The sequence below is a fragment of the Sus scrofa genome, chromosome 6 (assembly GCF_000003025.6).
Source record: "Sus scrofa isolate TJ Tabasco breed Duroc chromosome 6, Sscrofa11.1, whole genome shotgun sequence".
NCBI classification, from domain to species: domain Eukaryota; kingdom Metazoa; phylum Chordata; class Mammalia; order Artiodactyla; family Suidae; genus Sus; species Sus scrofa.
Window position 1 is genome coordinate 142,082,058 of NC_010448.4, and position 24,785 is coordinate 142,106,842.

At 37.4% G+C, this 24,785-nt stretch overlaps 1 protein-coding gene and 1 long non-coding RNA gene across 8 annotated transcripts in view; one reads left to right on the plus strand and one right to left on the minus strand.

Moving 5' to 3' along the window:
- The window catches only part of PTGER3 (prostaglandin E receptor 3), a 201,483-nt gene that overhangs the window by 123,103 nt on the left and 53,595 nt on the right, over positions 1-24,785 (plus strand). The window lies entirely within an intron of this gene.
- Positions 1-24,785, minus strand: part of LOC106507649 — a 372,669-nt gene that overhangs the window by 83,509 nt on the left and 264,375 nt on the right. The window contains exon 4 of one of the 6 annotated variants that reach the window (XR_001303787.2): positions 9,565-9,821. The exons of the other annotated variants lie outside the window; for them this stretch is intronic. This is a non-coding gene — a long non-coding RNA (uncharacterized LOC106507649). Of the gene's footprint in view, positions 1-9,564; positions 9,822-24,785 lie in introns of those variants that run through there. 6 annotated transcript variants of the gene reach the window in all.

A 24,785-nucleotide genomic window follows, 5' to 3' on the forward strand; every position in this document is an offset into this window, starting at 1 on the left:
AAGTGTTTCTAACTGCTGCCACACAACCTCACTTTATGTTATTTAGATGTTTCAAACTCTCAGATATACAATGCTATTCTCTCTACCATTATTCTCCATAATTTTGTGTGTGTTTCCTGTATTCTCTATCTTGGTTTATGACATTAGTTGTTGAATCTAGGAAACGGAGTCATTTTATTTTTTTAATTCTTAAATCTTTTTTTTCATTTTTTAAAATTAAAGAATAGTTGGTTTCCAATGTTCTGCAATTTCTGTTATACAGCAAAGTGACCCAATCACACACAGTTCCCTGTGTTGTACAGTAGGGCCCCATTGCCCATCTATTCCAAATTTAAGCGTTTGCATCCAAAAACCCTCAATGCCTGTCCATCACCCTCCCGTCTTCCCCCTGGGAACCACAAGTCTGCTCTCCTTGGGTGTGATCTATTTCTGTTTTGTAGATAGGATCATATGTGCCATAATTTATATTCTACAAATAACTTACATCATATGGTATTAGTATTTTTCTTTCTGGCTTACTTCACTTAGTATGAGAATCTCTATTTCCATCCATGTTGCTGCAAATGTATTAGTTTATCTTTTTATGGCTGAGTAGTATTCCTTTGTATATGTGTACCACATCTTCTTGATTCATTCATCTGTTGATGGACATTTAGGTTATTTCCATGTCTTGGCTACTGTGAATAGTGCTGTGATGAACATAGGGGCACATATATTTTTCAGTGAAAATTTTGTATGCATATATGCCCAGGAATGGGATTGTTGGATCCTATGACAGTTCTATATTTAGTTTTCTGAGTTAGCTCTATACCATTTTCTGTAGTGGTTGTACCAATTTACATTCCCACCAACAGAGAAGAAGGGTGCCATTTTCTCCACACCCTCTCCAGCATTTGTTATTTTTTGACTTGTTAGTGATGGTTATTCTGACTGGTGTGAGGCTAAGAGTCATTTTAAATGATTGTCATCCCCTTTACATATCACCAAGTCTCTTTGGTTCTACCTGTTAAATAGCTCTCAGACCAACCCCACGTAATTTTTTTCCCCAAAGCCACTGTGAGTCAGAATGTCATGATCTCTGACATGGATTGTCTATCTTCTACAAAATAGATGAAATATCTGGGTTTTTTTTTTGAATCAAGAATAGAAACATTTTATTTGTCTACTTGAAAAATGTCAGTGACTTCCACTGTTTAATTTAGTAGTTTCTGTGTAAACCCAGGCAGTACTTTTAGATTCAGGAAGAAAATATTGGGATTTCTCTTTCTATTCATTCTTCTTTCTTATGCAATATTTAATATTTACAGAGTATAAAAAAAAGTGAATGCCTGTGAACTCACTACTAATTCACATCCTAGAACGTCGCCGTAACTGTCTCCTCTGCTTTCATTTTCATGTCCCCTCTCCTCCTACTTCAACCAGTCCATCCTCACTCAAATTCAATTTTATTTTTTATAATCTTTGAAATAGTGGTACCATACTCAATGTGGTATTTGTAACTTGTTTTTTAACTCATTATTATGTGTTGAAGATCCACTCATAGTGCTGCATGAGGCTGTATTTTAGTAATTTTTCTACTGAGAAAGAGTATTCCATTATGGTTTTTTGTTTTTTTTTTTTTTTTTGCTTTTTAGGGCCAAACCTGTAACACATGGAGGTTCCCAGGCTAGGAGTTGAATTGCAGCTGTAGCCGCCAGCCTATACCACAGCCATAGCAACGCAGGATCTAAGCCGAGTCTGCGACCTACACCACAGCTCACAGCAATGCCAGATCCTTACCCCCTGAACGAGGCTAGGGATCAAACCTTCAACCTCATGGTTCCTAGTCAGATTCGTTTCCACTGCGCCACGATGGGAACTCCCCCATTATGAAAATATTTTGAAAGTTATTTGTTCACTCTCCTATTGATGAGTATTTGAATTCTTTCCACGTTTAGCTAATATGGACCATTCTATTATGGACAGTAATGCATATTCTCTTGGTGCACATGTAAAACTTTCAAAGATACACCTGACAGTGGAATTGTTATAGCAAAAGAACTGGTAAATGTCTAAAACATATTAGCAGTTATACAGACATGTACTTTATCTTAAAATGCACTCAAGATACATTAAGAGTGGGTGCCCCAAATATTTTTCTGAATAGGAATGTGTAATCAAAAATGCTTGGAGACCACTGGTTTATAGAATGAAAGATTACTCCCAGACCTCGCTCCAAATTTCCTCTTTCATTTCCATTTTTCCTAAATGAGCCTCTCTTACGCTCCTGCTGCTCCAAGCTTCCATTGCATATAAACCATAATAACACTTATCAGATTGAATAGTTGTTTATTATGTATCAGTTTCCTCACCTAGACTTAATAATCAAAGGCAGAGTTTCAGTCTCACTCATTTTTGTATCTCTAGTATTCAGCAGTGGTAGCATGTAATAAGTAAAACATTAAATATTTATTGAAAGGATGAACTAATGTAAAATGGCAGAGATACCACTTTATATAGCTGAGAAAAGAAATGAAGTAGCACAAGAAAATCCTGCATACTCTGGGGAAAAGGCATCATATAAATGTAAGGGATTAATTGTTTATGATAGTATTTGATCAATGGTGTTCTACAGCCTGAATGTAATAATGTATGTTTCAGTTTAGAATTAAGCAAGGAAGCAACACTCTATTTGCTCCTTATCTTCACCTTAGATGCACTAGTGCCATAGCAGAGCAATGGAAAATTCTCTTCAGTCTAACTTACGTTCTACTTATCAATATTCCTAAGAGGAGAGGGTTATATTAGAACAAGAAAGATGGAGTTCCCGTCGTGGCGCAATGGTTAACGAATCCAACTAGGAACCATGAGGTTGCGGGTTCGGTCCCTGCCCTTGCTCATGGGTTAACGATCCGGCGTTGCCGTGAGCTGTGGTGTAGGTTGCAGACGCTGCTGGGATCCCGCGTTGCTGTGGCTCTGGTGTAGGCTGGTGGCTACAGCTCCGATACCTCCATATGCCGCGGGAGCGGCCCAAAGAAATAGCAAAAAAAAAAAAAAAAAAAAAAAAAAAAAAAGAACAAGAAAGATAACCCAGACCAGGAGTCAGACAGATCAACATTTGTCTCAGTTCTGTATTTTGATTTGTTGATTTTGCACAAGTCACTCAATGTCCTTGATAATCTGTATAATAATTTAAAAGAGCTGTTGCTTGTTAATCTGTTCAGGCAGAGGATATGTGTTTTACATGGATTGTCTCATTTAATAATAGGTATAAATGTTACCCCCATTTTACAGAAGCGATAAATGAGATCAGAAAGCTTATACAACTTGCTCAAGGTCCTAAGACACAAGTCACAAGTCACTGATCATCCCTCTCTAGACCCTACCATTTTTTTTTTCCTAATGATAATGCTATTCAACTTTGCCATGGTTTCTTTCCAGGAGTTTCAAAAGGATCACATGAGATAATCTATGTGAGATCATTTTATACTCTTTTAACACTTTTCCCACTCAATAAATATGCACTTAGCACTTGGCACATACACTGTTCTGTTGTACACACACACACACACACACACGCAGAAGAAAATGAACCATATAGTCAGCAGCTGGAGGATCTTGAAATCTTCTAGAGGAGACAAAAAAAAAATCAATAAATGACAGTAACACAATAGTGACTATTTTTCTCCTGGGTGAGGTCAGAGAAAACCTCATAGAGGAGATACCATTGAACCCGTGTAATAAAAGATGACTGAGTTTTCTAGGTAGATACTGTGTTGAGGGACATAGAAAGAAGGGGGCCAGCAAGACCAAAGGCAAAGGTGGTAAAACATATGATATCTGGGAAATGGTAAGTCAGTAACCATAGCAGAGGTACAGGATGTGGGGCAGCATATAGCCAGAGATAAAGCCAGAGAAAAAGGGTACATTGGAGCCAGAATATAAAGAACATTAGAGTTTAAATTATGCTATTGAGCTAGTAGGTATCATAGAAATATTTTAACTAGGTAAGTACTATCAATCAATCATAATGCTTATTATATAGTAATAATAATGAATCATATCAATCATAATGCTTATTATATAGTAATAATAATGATAATAATTACGGAATACTAAATATGTGCCAATAATTATATTAATGCGTGTCTGATTAACTTAATCTTCACAGTTACCTATGAGGTTGGTACTGTTTTTTACTCCATACACTATGCTCTTAATCACATTCCCACAGTGTCACAACAGTTGTAGACTGTCAGCACAGTAGGAAATGAGGTGAGACAATTTACTCGTATGGGTGCAGAGCTAGGAGATCAGCTGATTTGGGGTTGGGGGTTGGTTTTGCTTTCTGAATTTGATTTACATAGCAAACACATGGATTACTTCTTAATTTATTTGAGATGGCTTGAGGAGAGGACTCTGGTAGAGATAAGGAGGTTAAAGCTTTCTCTTCTTAAGCTTTCTCAGGGTGGCAATACTGGGATGTTATTTGGAAGAAGAGGGTAGACCTAACAGGGCATCATTACCAATTGTGAGTGCCTGCAGCACCTTAGCAAAGTTAATGGAGGACACTAAAGACTTTGACGTGGCAGCAATAACACAATTGGCCCTAACACAGGGCCAGCTTTCAAGCATGGCCAAGCTTATTTATGTATGTGCCCTCGTGTCTTGAAATCACTGTTGACTACAGCTTTGCATGAGAGCAGACACAGCTTGCAATTAGTCATGCATTTCTCACACGCATGGGGAGTCAGCAGGTAGTTGTAACTCCAGACGTTTTACTCCTATGCCAAAGCAAACTACACCTTATGGGCAAATCAGCCCTTGTTTCATGAAGAAAAATATTCTGCCAGTGAGAAATATGCATATCCATGCACTACAGGGATGCTGGGTGTGAGTTTGCTCTACTGGAATGTCTAGCCTTACAGCCCTGCTTCTTTCTCCAAACTTAGAAACAATTGTACCAGGTCCTATATTTAACGAATGTCCTTTTGGAAGGGCAAACGGTATTTGTCAGAAACCCAGAAACTTCCTCCAGGAACACTCTTCTCTGTCCAAATATTTACTTGGCTGGGGAAGAATCTACAGATATGGACAATAACTTGACCTTAAAAACTAAGCAGATTCTATTGCTTGACCAGCACAGATACTGCTTGTTAGTAAGATAGCACATGAAACAAATGATGATCCGGATTTGTTAGCAAGGAAATGATGCTCTGAGGTAGGCAGTGTACTGAGTATAGACACTTCTTCATGACACCTCTCCTCAGAGATGCGCCCATGTTTTTCTAGGCATATCCTGGCATCTGCTATGAGACCAAAAGCTCCTTGAGGGCAGAAGTTCTATTTTTTTATTTGCTGGTACTTAGAATCATACTTAAGACATAATAGATTCTTGGTAAATCTCTCTTTCATTCATTTTTCAAAAAAAAAGTATCGAGCACTTATCATATTTATTAACGATTTAAAGGAATAAGTGAATGAGTGAGTGTATGAGTAAAAATGCCAGTGAAGGACTTTAACCATCACAGCAATGTGTGTGACTAAACTTGATCAACTTCGTGAATAGTGTTATCTATAGCCAGTTCATGTGTACCAGTCAGCCTGGTGTAGAAAACATGTAGTATCAACAATATACAAAAGCTGTTGTCAGGAGTCTTGATTTTTCCTTTAAAGTTTCTTGTCCTTCTTTTTTGTTTGTTTGCTTTTCAGGGATGTACCTGTGACATAGGAAGTGCCCAGGCTAGGGGTTGAACTGGAGCTGCAGCTGCCAGCCTATGCCACAGCCACAGCAATGCCAGATCGGAGCAATGTCTGTGACCTACACTGCAGCTCAAGGCAATGCTGGATCCTTGACCCACTGAGTGAGGCCAGGGATTGAATCCCCATCCTCGTGGATACTAGTCGGATTCATTGCTGCTGAGCCACAATGGGAATTCCTAATGCTTCTCGTCCTTCTACATCTAACCACATTTAATGGTTAATAATAAAACATGAACAACAGCTGCCAGAGTCAGTATTCCTGCTTCAGAAGGGAGAATAGAAGCTAACATTTACTTTGTTTCTAGAATGTACTTTGTTCTTTCACAAGTTATTTCATTTAATTATTATTATTATTATTATTATTATTATTGTCTTTTTAGGGCTGCAGCTGTGGTATATGGAAGATCCCCGGCTAGGGGTTGAATTGGAGCTACAGCTGCTGGCCTATATCACAGCCACAGCAATGCGGGACCTGAGCCTCATCTGTGACCTGCACCACAGCTCCCAGCAATGCCGGATCCTTAACCCATTGAGCAAGGCCAGGGATTGAACCCACATCCTCATGGATATTGGTTGGGTTCATTAACCACTGAGCCACGATGGGAACTCCTCATTTAATTCTTAAAATAACTAAATGAAATGGTGGTATTATCCCTATTTTTTAATCTATGAGGAAACTAAATTTATGTGTTTATTAAGACAGAAGCAGCATTTTTTCCTGTTCCTATATAATTATTTGCTCATATATAAATGTCTTCCCCTCTTGGCTAGGGTTGTTGAAAAAGTCTTTCTTAACCAAGAACAATTTCAATCCCTGGCTTTGTATCTATATCTAAAATTCCCTGAGTTCCCGTTGTGGCTCAGCAGGTTAATAACCCGGCTAATAAGCATAGGATGTGGGTTAAGTCTCTGACGTCACTCAGTGGGTTAAGGATCTGGCATTACTATGAGCTGAGGTGCAGTTTGCAGATGTTTCTTGGATCCTGCATTGCTGTGGCTGTGGTGTAGGCCATTGGGTGCAGCTCTGATTCGACACCTAGCCTGGGAACTTCCATATGCCACAGGTGTGGCCCTAAAAAGAAAAAAAATGTCCATATTACTTATACTTTGGGCTGTGGACATGGATACCATATGTCCACAGGCAAACATAATCTGGGGGAGAAACCAAGTCAACCAAAATTAATCATTAACACCTTGGCTCCATTTGGTTTCTAAGGTTTCTTTTAGCATGCAGAACCCTAAGAAAGTGAAAGCCTAGTCAAAATCATCTTGAAGCCCTGCCCAGTCACAGTGAGACTCTGAAATGGAGTCCTGAGCAGCTAAATCACAAAAGGGGTAGAAATCTGACAGTCCTCCATGTTCGCCAGCCTATTGAGGTGATTGTCATTCAAAACATGAGGTTAAGCAAGTGACGGGAAAGGCATAGATGATGAACTTGGTTTGGGGGAGAAAACTCATCCTCAACCTCCAAAGTTTCTCCAGAGACTCTTCTGTTTCCTGAACATTCACTTTGCCTTGTCATTCATATTCTTTTGAAAAACTCATGGTAATTTCTACAAACAACGGAGAAATTAACACAATTGTCAGGATTATTCAGGACCCTGACTCTTAACCCCAGAATTTTCAGTAATCAATAGAGCCTCTGCACAGGGCAAGGTCCCTGTGAGCCAGCCCTGCCTCAGTAAGACCTACAGCTCCTTCCTCATTCATGAAGACACATCTACCACCTTAAGCTGGTGAGATGTAAAATTTTGGTGAGAGGTTTAAGGATGACTTTGAGCCTGTGATCATTGGGTGTTCACTGTAATCCTCTATGATTCTTTTTCTTAAGAGAGACTTGGACACTGTAAATGGAACTTTCCCTGGTTTCTAATTATTTTTCTCTCTACTGCACAGACTATATAACAGTATTTCCATTAAATGCAGCTGCAGGAGGCAATAGCCATATCCAATGTCTATCTTCTTTTAAACCCCAGATATGGTAGAACTCAAAATGAAAAATAAAGGCATTTTTCTTCAATAGAAGCAAACACTTTAAATGCCTATTAAACAGCCGAAAGTTTAGTCCCTGTGAATGATATGGTGGCTGAAAATTTTCCTGCCTTAGTTGAAATGATATATAGCCACTTGAATATGTACAAAGTACGTAAAGACACACCAGACAGGTGCTTAAAATATAAATGCTCTCTACCTAGGTAAATATGCTCTGGACGATATGATTTCCACTCTCTGTGTTTACTGGCCAGCTGTGTTCACAGATTTCTCAGCTCCTCTCAGATTACTGGAAGCAAAAGTTATTTTGTGCTGGGTTCCGAGAATTAGAACAAAAATCAAGGAACAGACTCTTCATTGTAAGATCCATTAGACCATTACTTAAATGTACAGACCAGTGAAATTTCCTTTTAAGAAAGGGAAGAACTGGCAAAATTCCTCCTTTTTCACCGTTTCAGAATTCAGGGTCTCTTTGGTTTGAGTTAGTTCCCTTGCAGGCTAATTGTAGAGCAGAGGTGAGGCTGTGGTTCAAATATCAGAGAAATAAATTTCTCTGGCTCTGGTGGGAGTGAGGGAATGGGAAGAATGATGTAGAAGCCATGCTTTGCAGAGGGCCTGCCTGAACAGAATGCAGCGTCTTTCCAGATGAGCCCAGGACACGGTGTCTTGTTCAATGCCTTTTGTGATTATATTTCTTACTGAAAACCAGTGGGTTAAGGATCTCTCTTAGTACCTCTGAATGAGTGTCTAAGAAACCATGCCTGTTGCATCCATATGGATATTTTAGGCTTAAATATATTTGCAAATTTTTTTTTAATTCTTTGCTTAATTTTGCTTGGGCCTTTGTATCTCATGTATCTGGTTAGTGGGAGGTCTACCTAAATATGAGCTCTCATCATTTGCTTCTGGAACATCAATAAGAAGTGTATCACAAACTGGAAGCCTACTTTTTCATGTTCAAAACCCATCCATAGAATCAGCTTTCTAGTGCTATCAGAAGCCACAGGATGGTTTGTTCTAATGTTTTCCTGTTCTTGATGAGGAGAGAGAGCCCCAGAGTTTTGCATGGACTTGCCTAAACTATGCCAAGAGTTTAAGTATGGCCAGGTCTTAAACCTGAGTCTTCTAACCTCTAATTCTTGTAATTTAAATACAGAATTATAATTGCAAAATCAAAGTACTCAAGATGTTCTAGAGAAAACATAAATTTTTGTTTGTAAGTAAAGTGAATAGCTTCCAAAACAGATTGGCTTTTAATTTTGACAGAAATTGGCCAGAGGAACAATTATATTAAAGGCTCTTAATTACTGCTAATACATTTGGAAACTTAATAACTGTTAAGCTTGTTCTGACTTTGTTTATTAATTTATTTATTTAGTCTTCCTAGGGCCTCACCCACGGCATATGTAGGTTCTCAGGTTAGGAGTCCAATCAGTGCTGCAGCTGCCAGGCTATACCACAGCCACAGCAATGCAGAATCCGAGCCGCATCTGCGACCTACACCACAGCTCAGGGCAACGCCCAATCTTTAACCCACTGAGCGAAACCAGGGATCTAACCCTCGTCCTCATGGATGCTAGTCAGATTCGTTAACCTCTGAGCCAAGATGGGAACTCCCCTTGTTCTGACTTGCAGAGATTAACAAATTGACAGAAAATAGGCTCTCCAAACTATCTGCACTAATACAATCTCACCCCACATTCTGTGGTCTCAACCAGTACACTATATTTTTATCCTCACCACTTCCTTCTCAGTTGTTTTATGAAAATAATCATCTCTTTTAAGGCTTTTATAATTCTGAACAAGTATACTTCCTTTCCAAACTCTCTGTTCATTCATTTGCTCATTAACTTCTTTATTCAACAGGCACATAGAAGTGATCGCATACCAGAACACAAAAATGTACAAGATAATTTCTCTTCTTAGAGTTCATAGCCCAGGGCAGGAACGTAGATTGTAACAGAAAGTGACAATTCAAAAATCTGAGGTTGGAATTCCTTGGTACCTCTGCAAGTTAAGGATCTGCCACTGCCACTGCTGTGGTTCAGGTTGTTGCTCTGTCGTGTGTTCCATCCTTGGCTCCGGAACTTCCACATGCCATGGGAGTGGCAAAAAAAAAAAAAAAAAAAAAAGAAGAAAATCTGAGATTGAAGTTTACATTCCCAAGAGAATCATCTGCACAATTCTGTGACTTTCTCTAGTAAGGCAGATTACAACGTGCTTTTATGTAAATGCTTCCTATGCTAGCTTGTGAAGTAGGCAGAGTAAACAGAGGTTCCAAGGAGGTTAAAACGTTGGTCAATAAATCTCAGAGACCATATCTGCCCTGCTCACCACTGTGACTTGTGCATAGGTTTCTCGCATACACCAGAGGCTCAATAAATACTTTATATAACTGAAAGATTGAACATGGCTAGTTAACATCAAAACTGAGCTTTAAACTCAGGTGCCCTAATATTAAAACCAGTGTTTATTCTACTGGATCTATATTCATTGTCAGCTGTGACCATTTCCTCTCTTTGTTCTTCAGAGCAATGGCTCTCATCTCCCTTGAGTCCCTTCTACTTGAGATAAAGCATTCTAGTTAATTAATGCTTCTGAATCTACTACCCAAAATATTAATACACTTAGCAATGGTCTCAGTTGAGGCAGAAGATGATTGGTTCTCTAAGTATGGCACCTCAGTTGAGCAGCTAATTTTTATCAGAGGATCCACAGATCACATGAAAGAGGTGATCCCACTGCTCCCTTGCCAAATGCCAGCCTTGGCAGTCCTGTGGCAAGTTTATGAGAACAGCACAGAGCCAGAGAAGTGATGTTTTCTAATAGCAAACAACTATATTTGTTTCTGATATGCCCACATTCTTCATCATTAAATAATGGACATTATAAAACTAGTGGTTATAATGATGTCCATAATGACAAAAATAAGATTAATAATAAAAAGAAAAATGGCTACCATTTACTGAGATTGAACTGTGTTCCAGCGACATTCCAAATGACTTGTACATGTTATTACAAACAAATCCTAGCAATTCTATGACATAGATAATATTATTAATTCTAATCTGCAGATAATGGAGGCACAATGGCTTCCATTAAATCCAAATATTCAGTAAGTACAATTCATTCTTAAAAGTATGTGCTGTTCTCTCTTCTTTTTATTTATAGCCACATTCATCTACATCTATTTCCACACACACATAATATTAAGTAAAATACAAGCACATCAGCTGTAACAAAGGCCAAACTAGCAGTGATTAAGCAAAATATTGAAGACCCAATTCATTCTACGAATCTGGCATTATTCTGAGACCAAAACAAGAAAGAAACATTACAAGAAAACAAACTCTTGTCCAACATGTCTCATGAACACAGAAATTATTTTACAGGTGTTAGTCAATCAAATGCAATGACATAAAAATGCATAACACATCATCACTAAGTATAGTTGTCCTAGAAAAACAATGTGACTTAACATTCAAAAATTCATCAATATAATTCATAATATCAATAGGCTAAAGAAGAACAACTGTATGATTATCTCAATACAGACAAAAAAAGCATCTGAAAAAATCCAACATTCACTCCCAATTAAATCTCTTAGAAAACTAGAAGTTAAAGGGGACTTCTTTAAGCTGATAAATGGCATCAATGAAATTCTGTAGCTTAATATCATACTTAGTATTTAAAAACTGAATTCTTTCCTCCTAAGAGAGAGAAAAAGACAAAGACATCTGTATTTCACATTGTACTGGAGACCCAGCCGGGGAAATAGTTCAAGAATGAGAAATAAAAGGAATATGGATCAGAAATAAAGAAATACAATTTCCTTTATTTTCAGATGACTTCATCATCTATGTAGAAAATCCTAAAGAATTCTCAATAAACTGTTGAAACTAACCAATGAATTTAGCAAGGTTATAGGATACAGTGTTGAATTATGAAAATAAATAATATTTCTGTATATTAGCAATGAACAATCAAAACTGGAAGTTAAAATACAATGCAACTTAACATCAAAATGTGAAATAGGAATAAAGTTGATAAAATATGCACAAAACTGTACACTGGCAACTTTAAAACACTGTTAAGAGAAATTAAAGACACTAATAAATAGAGATATACATTGTGTTCACCAAATGGCATACTTTATATTGTTAAGATGGCAGTCCTTTCCAAATTTACTTATAGATTTAGGCAATATCAATCAAAATCTCAGCAAGTATTTTCTATGAAATGATAAGCTGATAACAAAATTTATGGAAAAAATCTCAATAGTAGCTAGAACAACTTTTAAAAAGAAGCAAAATTGGAGTTCCTGTTGTGGCTCAGTGGTTAACGAATCCAACTATGAACCATGAGGTTGTGGATTCGATCCCTGGCCTTGCTCAGTGGGTTAAGGATCCGGCGTTGCTGTGGGCTGTGGTGTAGGTTGCAGGCGCAGCTTGTATCCTGTGTTGCTGTGGCTCTGGCGTAGGCCGGTGGCTACAGCTCTGATTTGACCCCTAGCCTGGGAAGCTCCATATGCTGTGGGAGCAGCCCAAGAAATGGCAAAAAAAAAAAAAGCAAAATTGGAGGATTTATACTATCTAATTTCAAAATTTATTATAAAGCTGAAGTAGTTAGGGTACAATATTGACATAAAGATAAACATATAGATAAATGGAACAGAATAGGAATTCAGAAGTAGTCCTACATATATACAAGAAATTAATTTTTACAAAGATGCCAAAGTAATTCAATGGTAAATAATCTTTTCAGCAATGATGCTGGAAAAATTAAATAGCCATTGGCAAAACAAAATAAAACAAAAATAAATGAAAACTTTCTACTTTTTCTTCATACCAGATATAATAATTACTCCAATAATAATAACTCCAAAAGGATCATAGACAAGTATTTAAGAGTTAAAACTATGAAACTTTAGGAGATATCGTAGCATAAGATCTTGGTCACCGTGGGTTTTGGCAAAGGTTTTTTTTAAAAATAGGATGACAAAAAGTACATGCTGTTAAAATTTTTAAATGCTCAAACTGCACCCCATCAAGACTAATACCTTTTTTAGTCACAGCATGAGGGAAAAGATATGTGAACATATATCTGATGAAGTATTTGAATCTATAATGTACCAAAATCTCTTACAATTCAAGAAGAAGACTAAAATTTTCATAAACAATAGGCAAAAATTTTGAAAAAACACTTCACCTAAAATGTTATAGGAATGTAAAATAAACACCCAAAAGGATGCAAAACATGATTAGTCATTAGGGAAATTAAAATTACACTCCCACTAGAATGGCTAAAATAAAGACTAATCATACCACATGTTGCTGAGGAGGTGGAGCAACTAGAACTTTATCCTTCACTACTCATGGAGATGAAAATTAGGACAACTGCTTTGGAAAACAGGCAGTGTCTTAAAATCTTAAGCATAACATCCAGCTTATGATCAGCTATTCTATTTCTAGTTATTTATTCAAGAGGAATAAAAGCATGTCTTGACCCAAAGACTTGTACATAAACATTCATAGCAACTTTGTTTGTAATAGCCCCAAACTAAACTGGAAACAACTCAAAAGTCCATAATGAATAAGCAAATTTTGGCACATCCATACGGCAGAATAACTGCTAATAAAAAGAAACTATTGATATATGCAAAAGCATGGATAAGTCTCAAAATAATTATAAGTGAAAGAGCCAGACAAAAGGTGCATAGCCCATAATAATATATGTATAAAATTCTAGAAAATGCAATCTATAATGACAGAAAACAAATTACTGGTTGATTGGGGATGGTGGAGGTCACGAAGGGATGTGCTACAAAAAGGCAAAAGGAAACTTTTGTGGAGGAAGCGTTATGTTCTATTTCCTGATTGTATGGTTTCATGGGTATACACATATGCCCAGTTATCAGATCTTATACATAAATGTGTGCAATTTATTTATTTATTTTCTGTCTTTTTAGCGCTGCACCAGCAGCATGTGGAGGTTCCCAGGCTAGGCGTTGGAATTGGAACTATAACTGCTGGCCTAAGCCACAGTCATAGCAACATCAGATGCGAGCCGCATCTGTGACCTGCACCACAGCTCACGGCAATGCAGAATCCTTAACCCACTGAGCGAGGCCAGGGATCGAACCTGCATCCTCATGGATACTAGTCAGATTCATTACTGCTGAGCCACGACAGGAACTCCTGTGCAATTTATTTTATGTTTATTATACATCAATGCAACCATAAAACAGAAAATAAAAACAAAAGACAAAAAATGGAAGACTTCTCTCTCATGCAGCAGGTTGAGTGTAACTTACATGGCTCTATGGTATTGAGGTCTCAACCTCTTCTTGTGAAATTCTCTACATGCAATTTCCATCTTGTGGTTTAGCTGTTCCAGCTCATTCCTTATAGCCACATGATAGCCAGTGGGGAAGAGAGAAAGGAAGTGGAAGGCCGATCCTTTCTTTTAAGGGATACCCTGGCTTTGAACACATAACTTCTAACATCCCATTGGACTGTGCTTTGTTACCACAATTTATCAAGGGAGGCCAGGAGATTTAGTCTTTTAACTGTGTTATCATGTACCCAGCTAAAACTCAATTACCATTACTAAGAAATAAAAAGCCTAGAAGTCTCTACCCTGCAAAATGTAAACATCTTATATGGAATTTCACCTGAACCAATACAATAAATAGGCTATTGATTAGGTTACAGTTTGTAAAGGTGCTAGAGTGGAATGATTCTTTTTTGTTGCGGTGGTTACAAGATAGAAAGAGCTAAGTGCTATATGGAGGAAGAAAGGAATAATCAGAGTTCAAAGCTGTGTGGATGTTGAGAAGACGTGACAATTACCTATGATTTTGTAGCATCTTGTGATTATGTTTTCTTCTCAAGAATGCCCAAAGTCACTGAAACTTCAAGTTCTTTGCTCTATGGCCATCCATCCACCAATATTTCTTTAAGCTTGTGTAATGTGTTTAGATCTCAATGAAACATTAGAGAAATGTTTGATGTTATCATCATCTATTTTCTGAGAAATGATTTTCTTTTCTCCTCATGATTGTGAATAATTATGATCATGAAAGTTCTAAATTTTATAGCTCTGCCACAAAAGGTAGGGTTTTTTTTTTTTCCTTCCTGAAGATGTATTAATGGAAGATGAAGGCAATCTGCTGAAAGTAAATAATAACTATAAACATTATTCATCTGGGGCCCTTTTATTCAAGGTGGACTGGAAAAACCAACAAATAAAATTTTTATTTCCATTTAAGCTATAAAACTATTTTCCCTCTGAGTTTCATTTAATCTAACTTCGTTTTGAACTTTGGATAAAATGCGCTAAAATCGTCATCATATAGGATTCTCTCCTCTTTTTCCCCTTCTCTTGAAGTGTGGTCTGTTTCTGCCATTCTACATTTTTGTTTGTTTGTCTTGGTATTCTCTCAGGTTATTTTTTCCCCTTTTTTCACATACCTTTCCAAGTACTTTAAATCCAAAAGTTAATATGAATCATTTTAAAGGAGAGAAGATTAGGAAAAAAGAAAGATATATCTATAACATCATATGGGAACTACCAGATTTCCAGAACGTAAGGAGAAAACACTTTTTTTTTTTTTTTGCTTTTTAGGACTGCACCCATGACATATGGAGGTTCCCAGGCTAGGGGTCCATTTGGAGCTGTAGCTGCCGGCCTTTGCCACAGCCACTGCAACGTGGGATCCGAGCCGTGTCTGGGACCTACACCACAGCTCACAGCAACGCTGAGTCCTTAACCCACTAAGCAAGGCCAGGGATCGAATCCGCAACCATCATGGTTACTAGTTGGATTCGTTTCTGCTGCACCACAAGGGAACTCCAGAAAACACTTTTTAAGATAAAGTTTTCCCTTGGTCCCATAAGAGTATTTGATGTTATCAAAACATGTGCTTTAATTTTTGATTTGGAAACAAGAATTGTCACTGAAATTATGGAGGGGGAAATTTATGGGTGAAAATGAGAAGAGCCAGAAAATGGGTATTAAACAAGGAGCATAGTGAGTCAGTAAAAATTAGATACGAGTGTCCCTAATCTAGCTTGTTTGTTTCTCTGAGGTTTACAGCCTGATATTTTTTTTCAGGTTAAGCACATTTAAGTTTCAATCTAGAATTACAAATTTTACACCTTTGACAGCCTTGTTTTGGTGGCTTTTGTAATAGCTAATTAAAAATCTACTGCCAGTATACAGTTTATGACATTTTTCAAAAACCAGAGTTTGTTTGATTTGTTTCTTCTGTTTTATAAATATCACCTCTTTGTAAGCATTCTCAGCAGAAGGGAAGGTTAAAGTGTTTATTTTTTAAAAATTAGGTCTAATGGTTTTCAGATCTTCACATTTCCCTGGGAAAAATGAATGTTCTGATTCTTTAAGACATTCATTTAAAGTGTCAAACACTTGCATCCATCATTCAGCATTTTGGGTGTAACTGGTTGGAAAGGAGGACCTGGCATTGGGGGTGAGCTCACAGATCCCACAGCTCTGACTCGTCTATCAGCCATGCAGCTTTAGGCATAACACAAGTGCCATTTAGGGTTTGGCAGCAGCAAAGCAACTGAGTTCATTTTGAGCATGCGATATTCCTTTGGATTAAAACTACAGACCTTCAGTTTCCAAGTGAAGTACTTTCCTCTTCACTGTTTTCAGTTCCTTGCGATTTCATTAAAGTTGTGCTCATTTTGAAATTGCTATTTATTAGCACTTATTGACAGTAATAGTAGGTCACAATTGTGAGTTCCTGCTAAAGTGCCAGGCAAGATACTAATTACTTTGCATGAATTATCTCAAATGATCCTCCCACTAATTCTATGAAGTTTGTTCTACTATAGTGTGTGTTTCCAGATGGAGACATTGAGCCCATGGTTGGTTAAGTGAAGTGCACACTTCACTTCTCTGATTCCTCATGGATACATTTCCTCACCAAACTCCCTGCATTAAGGGAGAATGAAGAAAACTAATACTCTTTAGAGGCAGACTTCATTAACTGGAGCTATATCCCCTTTCCTCCTTGTAATACACCATGTGGCACCTAAAGGATTCAAAGATATTTCTTAAACCTACAAGAAAAGTGTCTTTAAGTATCGATAGCCTGAATATTTCATTTCACTTGTAAGTTAACATATCTACAGACCATCTGATCACAACCTCTTTCTAGCTTCATTTCCTGCCAACTCACACATTAGACTATATGCAGTTAACCTGCATCCTGTGAACTCTCACACTTCTGGACCTTCAAATACACTTCTGCCAGGAGTGATTCTCTTCTGCATTTACCCATCCACTAGGGTCTTTTATGGGGCCTTCTGAGAGCCCCTCCAGGAAAAATGAATTGGTCCTTCCTCTGTGACTCCATGTCAATTTACATATCTATCTATCTATCATGTATTATACATATATCATATATATCTTGATTATACAATATTTTCAGTATAGCTTTTTAAAAGAGTAATCTATTCTTGTGTTAAATAAAACAGTTTAAAAAATGGTTTACAATGTAAAGTGTGTTTCCCTCTCATGCCTGACATGCATGCCTCTCCTACGGCAACAACTGTCGCCATGGTAAACACACACAGAAACATATATCTGTACACATAGCTCTGGGTTTTGCAAGATTGGAAGCCTGTTGGAGAAGCACTGAGTCCTGATTTCTTCTCTTGACAATATCTTATACTTCTTTCCCAAAAAAACCTTGTTCTTTTTAATAGCTCTAAATATTTCAATATGGTATACCACCATACTTTTTGTAACCATTGTCTTATGATGAACATTTGGACTATTTCTAGCTCTTACAATAATGCTTCAATAAGTTTCTTTGCTTGTATGTTTTTAAAGAAAACAAGTGGAGGAGTTCCCTTCATGGCTCAGTGGTTAACGAATCTGACTAGGAACCATGAGGTTGTGGGTTCGATCCCTGGCCTTGCTCAGTGGGTTAAGAATCCAGTATTGCCGCGAGCCGTGGTGTAGGGTGCAGACTTGGCTCAGATCCTGTGTTGCTGTGGCTGTGGTGTAGGCTGATGGCTACAGCTCTGATTAGACCCTTAGCCTGGGAACCTCCATATGCCGCAGAAGCAGCGCTAGAAAAGGCAAGAAGACAAAAAAAAAAGAAAAGAAAAGAAAAAGAAAAAAGAAAGAAAGAAACCAAGTGGATACAAGGATTTTATCCTTGAAGTCAGAGTTCCTGGCTTTGAACCCTGGCTCTCTACTAATAGCTCTTACAATTTTAATCAATTTACTTAACCTCTGTATGCTCCAATTTCCTCCTACGTAAAATGGGAATTTAATAGTAATTTCATGGAGTTTTTCCTAAGAATTGAGTTACTACAAATGGAAAGAACTTTAATGTCTAGTATATGGTAAGCACTCAATGATGTTTACTGCTATTAATAGAAAAAAAAATCACATGTCTTTGGGTACTTGTGTGAGTATATCTTTTGTATAAATTCCTGGAAGTGGAATTCCTGCAGCAGAGGGCATGCGTGTTTACAATTTTAATAGTAATCTATCTACTTCCCATGTGGCTCAGTGGGTTAAGGTGAGCTGCTGTGGCACAGGTTCGATTCCTGGCCTGGGAAATTCCACATGCTTTGGGCATGGCCAAAAAACAAACCGCCCCCTCAATTCTTCTCCACTCAGGGGCACCTGCCACCTTGCTTCCCTGCATTCCACTGCCTGAAAAGTATTAATGCCCTGACATTTCTGGCCTTTTCCCCAGGCAGGCAAGTTGGGTTTTATTGGCCAAAGAAGGAAAGAAATGAGGGTGCTGACAGCTGGAAGCCTGACCAGCATGAACTGAAGGGTAAGGGAGAGATATGGTCAGGGTATCAACAGCATCCACTGCAGCTGAAGCTGCCTGTCTCTGACCATTTACACAAGTTCATGCATCTCTGTACTGCCAGAAGTTCTGCCCACGGTAGTGAGAATTTCCCTCACAACTGTCTTTCATGACCACCCTTGAGAGGAGCTGTGGTGCATATGTGTCTCTTTTCAGCTCACATGACATATTGAGCCAACTCCACTATGAATCAGACCTGGCTTTAATTGTCCTCTGACAACTGGTTGTAGGGACTCTCTGTGAAGTCATAGGTGTGACATCACGGAGAACCATTGATTCAACAAGTTAAGTAGTATGGGGGCTGGACTGCCAGTGCATGTAGTTTAGTTGTTCCCTCTGGACATGTTCCTGCCTGATCCTAAGTGTACTCGTTGTATGATGGGTTACTGCTGTGCCTGCCCAACCTAATGACTTGGAGGATCTGACAATCATTGACTGTAGTCAAACACTTGGATGTCCTATAATCAGGCTCAGTTTCTACCAAGTCCAATAGCAAACTATGAGCTGTTTTCTAAATGTTAAACAGTTCTTTGAAGACTTCTGACTTTCATATTGTGTCCTGACCGATATTCGAGCCTCTCATTTTTTCCCTCGGCATAACTATGACACTAACTGCAGCCAGCCAACTTCACTGTCCTTACAATTCCCATTATCCCCTTATCTTATAATCTACAAATATTGCACAAGGCAATGCATGCTTTTTTTTATAATTTTTTTTATTTTCCCACTGTACAGCAAGGGGGTCAGGTTATCCTTACATGTATACATTACAATTACATTTTTCCCCCATCCTTTCTTCTGTTGCAACATGAGTATCTAGACAAAGTTCTCAATGCTATTCAGCAGGATCTCCTTGTAAATCTATTCTAAGTTGTGTCTGATAAGCCCAAGCTCCCGATCCCTCCCACTCCCTCCCCCCTCCCATTAGGCAGCCACAAGTCTCTTCTCCAAGTCCATGATTTTCTTTCTGAGGAGATGTTCATTTGTGCTGGATATTAGATTCCAGTTATAAGTGATATCATATGGTATTTATCTTTGTCTTTCTGGCTCATTTCACTCAGTATGAGATTCTCTAGTTCCATCCATGTTGCTGCAAATGGCATTATGGCATTCTTTTCATGGCTGAGTAGTATTCCATTGTGTATATATACTACCTCTTCCGAATCCAATCATCTGTTGATGGACATTTAGGTTGTTTCCATGTCCTGGCTATTGTGAATAGGGCTGCAATGAACATGCGGGTGCACGTGTCTCTTTTAAGTAGAGTTTTGTCCGGATAGATGCCCAAGAGTGGGATTGCGAGGTCATATGGAAGTTGTATGTATAGATTTCTAAGGTATCTCCAAAGTGTTCTCCATAGTGGCTGTACCAGTTGACATTCCCACCAACAGTGCAGGAGGGTTCCCTTTTCTCCACAGCCCCTCCAGCACTTGTTATTTGTGGACTTATTAATGATGGCCATTCTGACTGGTGTGAGGTGATATCTCATGGTAGTTTTGATTTGCATTTCTCTTATAATCAGCAATGGTGAGCATTTTTTCATGTGTTTGTTGGCCATCTGTATATCTTCTTTGGAGAAATGTCTATTCAGGTCTTTTGCCCATTTTTCCATTGATTGATTGGCTTTTTTGCTGTTGAGTTGTATAAGTTGCTTGTATATTCTAGAAATTAAGCCCTTGTCAGTTGCATCATTTGAAACTATTTTCTCCCATTCTGTAAGTTGTCTTTTTGTTTTCTTTTGGGTTTCCTTTGCTGTGCAAAAGCTTTTCAGTTTGATGAGGTCCCATGGGTTTATTTTTGCTCTAATTTCTATTGCTTTGGGAGACTGACCTGAGAAAATATTCATGATGTTGATGTCAGAGAGTGTTTTGCCTACGTTTTCTTCTAGGAGTTTGATGGTGTCCTGTCGTATATTGAAGTCTTTCAGCCATTTTGAGTTTATTTTGGTGCATGGTGTGAGGGTGTGTTCTAGTTTCATTGCTTTGCATGCAGCTGTCCAGGTTTCCCAGCAATGCTTGCTGAATAGACTTTCTTTTTCCCATTTTATGTTCTTGCCTCCCTTGTCAAAGATTAATTGACCATAGGTGTCAGGGTTTATTTCTGGATTCTCTAATGCATGCTCTTTATCCCTATCCCAGCCCATTTCAGCAGGGGATTATGGCATTCAGAAATCAGATGGGCATACATTGAAACAGAGAAGCAGAGAGCCAACAGCTTCCACTATGATATCACTAAATTATCATCCAGAGCAGGCATTTTACATTTCCACTGAAAAAAAATGTAAGGTGTCTATTTTTATGCATCCTTACCATCTCATAATATCATCAAATATTTGGTTTGGGTAGTCTGATAGGCTTTTTAAAGTAGTACTTCATTATTTCATGGGCATTTCTTTATTGTGAACTTATATCTATTTTTAAACATATGAAAACCATTGGAAAGTTCCCTGGTAGTTCAGCTGGTTAAGGATTTGGCATAGTCACTACTGTGCCTTGGGCTGCTACTGTGAGCATGGCCAAAAAAAACAAAAGAAAAGAAAACCACTGATGTATCTTTCACCATGAGAAATCCACTGGCAATCCCTTATTTACATGTTTTGCCATATTTCTATCTGGTTTTTGGTCTTTGTTCTAATGATTTCTTAAAATTCATTCTATGCTAAGGAAATTGTCCTTTTGCTGTAGTGACTAATAAATTCTTTCTCATTGTCATATTTGTTTTTTAATGATTTATATTTTTCCATTATAGCTGGTTTACAGTGTTCTGTCAATTTTCTACTGTACAGAAAAGTGACCCAGTCTCACACACACACATACATATATATATATATATATATATATTCTTTTTCTCTCATTATCCTCTATCATGTTCCATCACAAGTGACTAGATATAGTTCCCAGTGCTATACAGCAGGATCACATTGCCTATCCACCCCAAGTGCAACAGTCTGCTTCTATTAACTCCAGACTCTCAGTCCATCCCACTCCCTCCTCCTCCACCCTGGCAACCAGAAGTCTGTTCTCCAAGTCCATGAGTTTCTTTTCTGTGGAAAGCTTTATTTGTGCCATATATTAGAATCCAGATATAAGTTATATCACATGATATTTATCTTTCTCTGTCTGGCTTACTTCATTTAGTATGAGACAGAACTTACTTCTCTAGTTCGGTCCATGTTGCTGCAAATGGCATTATTTTGTTCTTTTTCATGGCTGAGTAGTAATCCATCATGTATATATACTACATCTTCTTAATCCATTCATCTGTCGCTGGACATTTAAGATGTTTCCATGTCTTGGCTATTGTAAATGGTGCTGCAATGAACATATGCATGCATGTATCTTTTTCAGTGAAAGTTTTGTCTGGATATATGCCCAAGAATGGGATTGCTGTGTCATATGGGTGGATCTATGTTTAGTTTTCTGAGGTACCTCTGTAGTGTTTTCCATAGTGGTTGTACCAATTTATCCCCACCAGTAGGGTAGGAGGATTCCCTTTTCGCCACACCCTTTCCAGGATTTGTTATGATGACTTGTTTATAATGGGCATTCTGACAGGTTTGAGGTGGTACCTCATAGTAGTTTTTATTTACATTTCTCTAATAATCAGTGATGTTGAACATTTTTTCATGTGCTTGTTGGTCATCTGTACATCTTCCTTGGAGAAATGTTTATTCAGGTTTTTTGCCCATTTTTCCATTGGGTTGTTGGTTTTTTTGCTGTTGAGCTGTGTAAGTTGTTTGTATATTTTAGAGATTAAGCCCTTGTCAGTTGTATTATTTGAAACTATTTTCTCCCATCCTGTAAGTTGTCTTTTTTTTTTATGGTTTCCTTTGCTGTGCAAAAACTTATCAGTTAATTAGATCCCATTGACTTATTTTTTATTTTATTTCTGTTGACTTGGGAGACTGACCTAAGAAAACATTTGTATGGTAATATCAGAGAATGTTTTGCCTATGTTCTCTTCTAGGAGTTTCATGCTGTCCATCTTACATTTAAGTCTTTAAGCCATTTTGAGTTTATTTTTGTGCATGGTGTGAGGGTGTGTTCCAGTTTCATTGATTTACATGCAGCTGTCCAGTTTTCCCAGCACCACTTGCTGAAGAGACCGTCTTTTTCCCATTTTATATTCTTGCCTCCTTTGTCAAATATTAATTGACCGTAGGTGTCTGGGTTTATTTCTGGGTTCTCTCTTCTGTTCCATTGGTCTTTAAGTATGTTTTGGTACCAGTACCACACTGTCTTTATTACTGTGGCTTTATAACATTGCCCGAAGTCTGGGAGAGTTATACCTCCTGCTTGGTTTTTGTTCCTTAGGATTGTTTTGGCAGTTCTGGACCTTTTATGGTTCCATATAAATTTTGGATTGTTTGTTGTATCTCTGTGAAAAATGTCTTGGGTAATTTGATAAGGATTGCAATGAATCTGCAGATTGCTTTGGGTAGTATGGCCATCTTTACAAAATTAATTATTCCAACCTAGGAGCATCTAATTGTCATATTTGTCCTTTTTTGTTGTTTATAAACTTTGTTTTCCTGAAATTTTTGTATATAGCTATGTATTTTAATCTTTTCTTTAATGCTTTTAACTTCTTGCTTATAAAGATCTCATTACTAAAATTTTAAAAACCCTCTCCTTAAAAAAATGTTTTTTCTACTTATATTAATTGTTGTATTTTAATTATTTATGTTTGTACCCTCCTGCCAGATTTTAACATCCTGAAAAGCAAATTCTCAGGAAATAGAAAATATTATATTAATGATAGTGTCCTCCCTTCCTCCCTCTCTTCCTTCCTATCTAATGTATTTATGTATTTTTCTACCCTCAATACCTGTCAAGGTATCTGGTACAGAGTAGGTGCTCAATCAATTATTTTTTATTGAAATACAGTTGATATATAATATTATGTTAGTTTCAGGTGTATTGCATAATGATTTGACAGTTGCATACATTATGAAATGACCACCATAAAACCAGTAACCATCTGCCCCCATACAAAGTTATTACAGTATAATAGATCATATTCCTTATCCTGTATATTACATCCCCATGACTTATTTGTTATATGACTGGAGGCTTGTACCTCTTAGTCCCCAATACTATTTTGTCCACATTCCTATCTTCTCCATTCTGGCAACCCAGCCATGTCTTTGTTCTCTGTATCTATGAGTCTGTTTTCATTTTGATTTGTGCATTTGTTTTGTTTTTTAGATTCCACATATGAGACCACTTAGTATGTGTCTTTCTCTGTCTGACATATTTCACTTAGCATAAGACTCTAGATCCATCTATGTTGTCACAAATGACAAATCACAACTTTTATGGCTGAATCTATAGATTGCTTTGGGCAGTGTGGTCACTTTAACAATATTAATTATTTCAATCCACGAACACCTACTTTAAGAATATTAATTCTTCCAATCCACAAACACCATATATCTTTTCATTTGTTTATATCATCTTCAATTTATTTCACCAATGTCTTATAGTTGTATGAGTACAAGTCTTTTACCTCCTTGGTTAAATTTATTCCTAAGTATTTTATTCTTTTTTGATATGATTATAGATGGTATGGTTTTTCTTAATTTCTCTTTCTGGTAGTTTATTATTAGTGTATAGAAACACAACTGATTTTTGTACATTAATTTGATATACTACAAGTTTACTGAATCCATTTATTAGTTCAAATAGTTTTTTGGTGGCATCTTTAGGATTTTCTATATAGTATCATGTCATCTGTAAACAATAACGGTTCTTCCTTCCCAATATTACTTCATTTTATTTTTCTTTTCTGACTGTTGCAGGTAGGTCTTTGAATACTATATTGAATGAAAGTAGTGAGAGTGGGCATCCTTGTCTTGTTCCTGATCCTAGAGGAAATGCTTACAGCTTTTCACTCCTGAGTATAATGTTGACTGTCAGTTTGTTGTATATGTGTTTTATTATGTTGGCCTTTGATCTCTCTATACCCACTTTGTTGAGAGTTTTTATTTTATCTAAAATGGATATTTTACTTTTGTCAAAAGCTTTTTTTGCATCTATTGAGATGATTATATGATTTTTATTCTTTAATTTGTTATTGTGGTGTATTTCATTGTCAATCAATTTCTGCTTACTCCAAGAATGAACAAATAACATAGCCTTTTCTGCATTTTTTAACACATTTTATTTTTAGAACAGTTTTAGAAAAA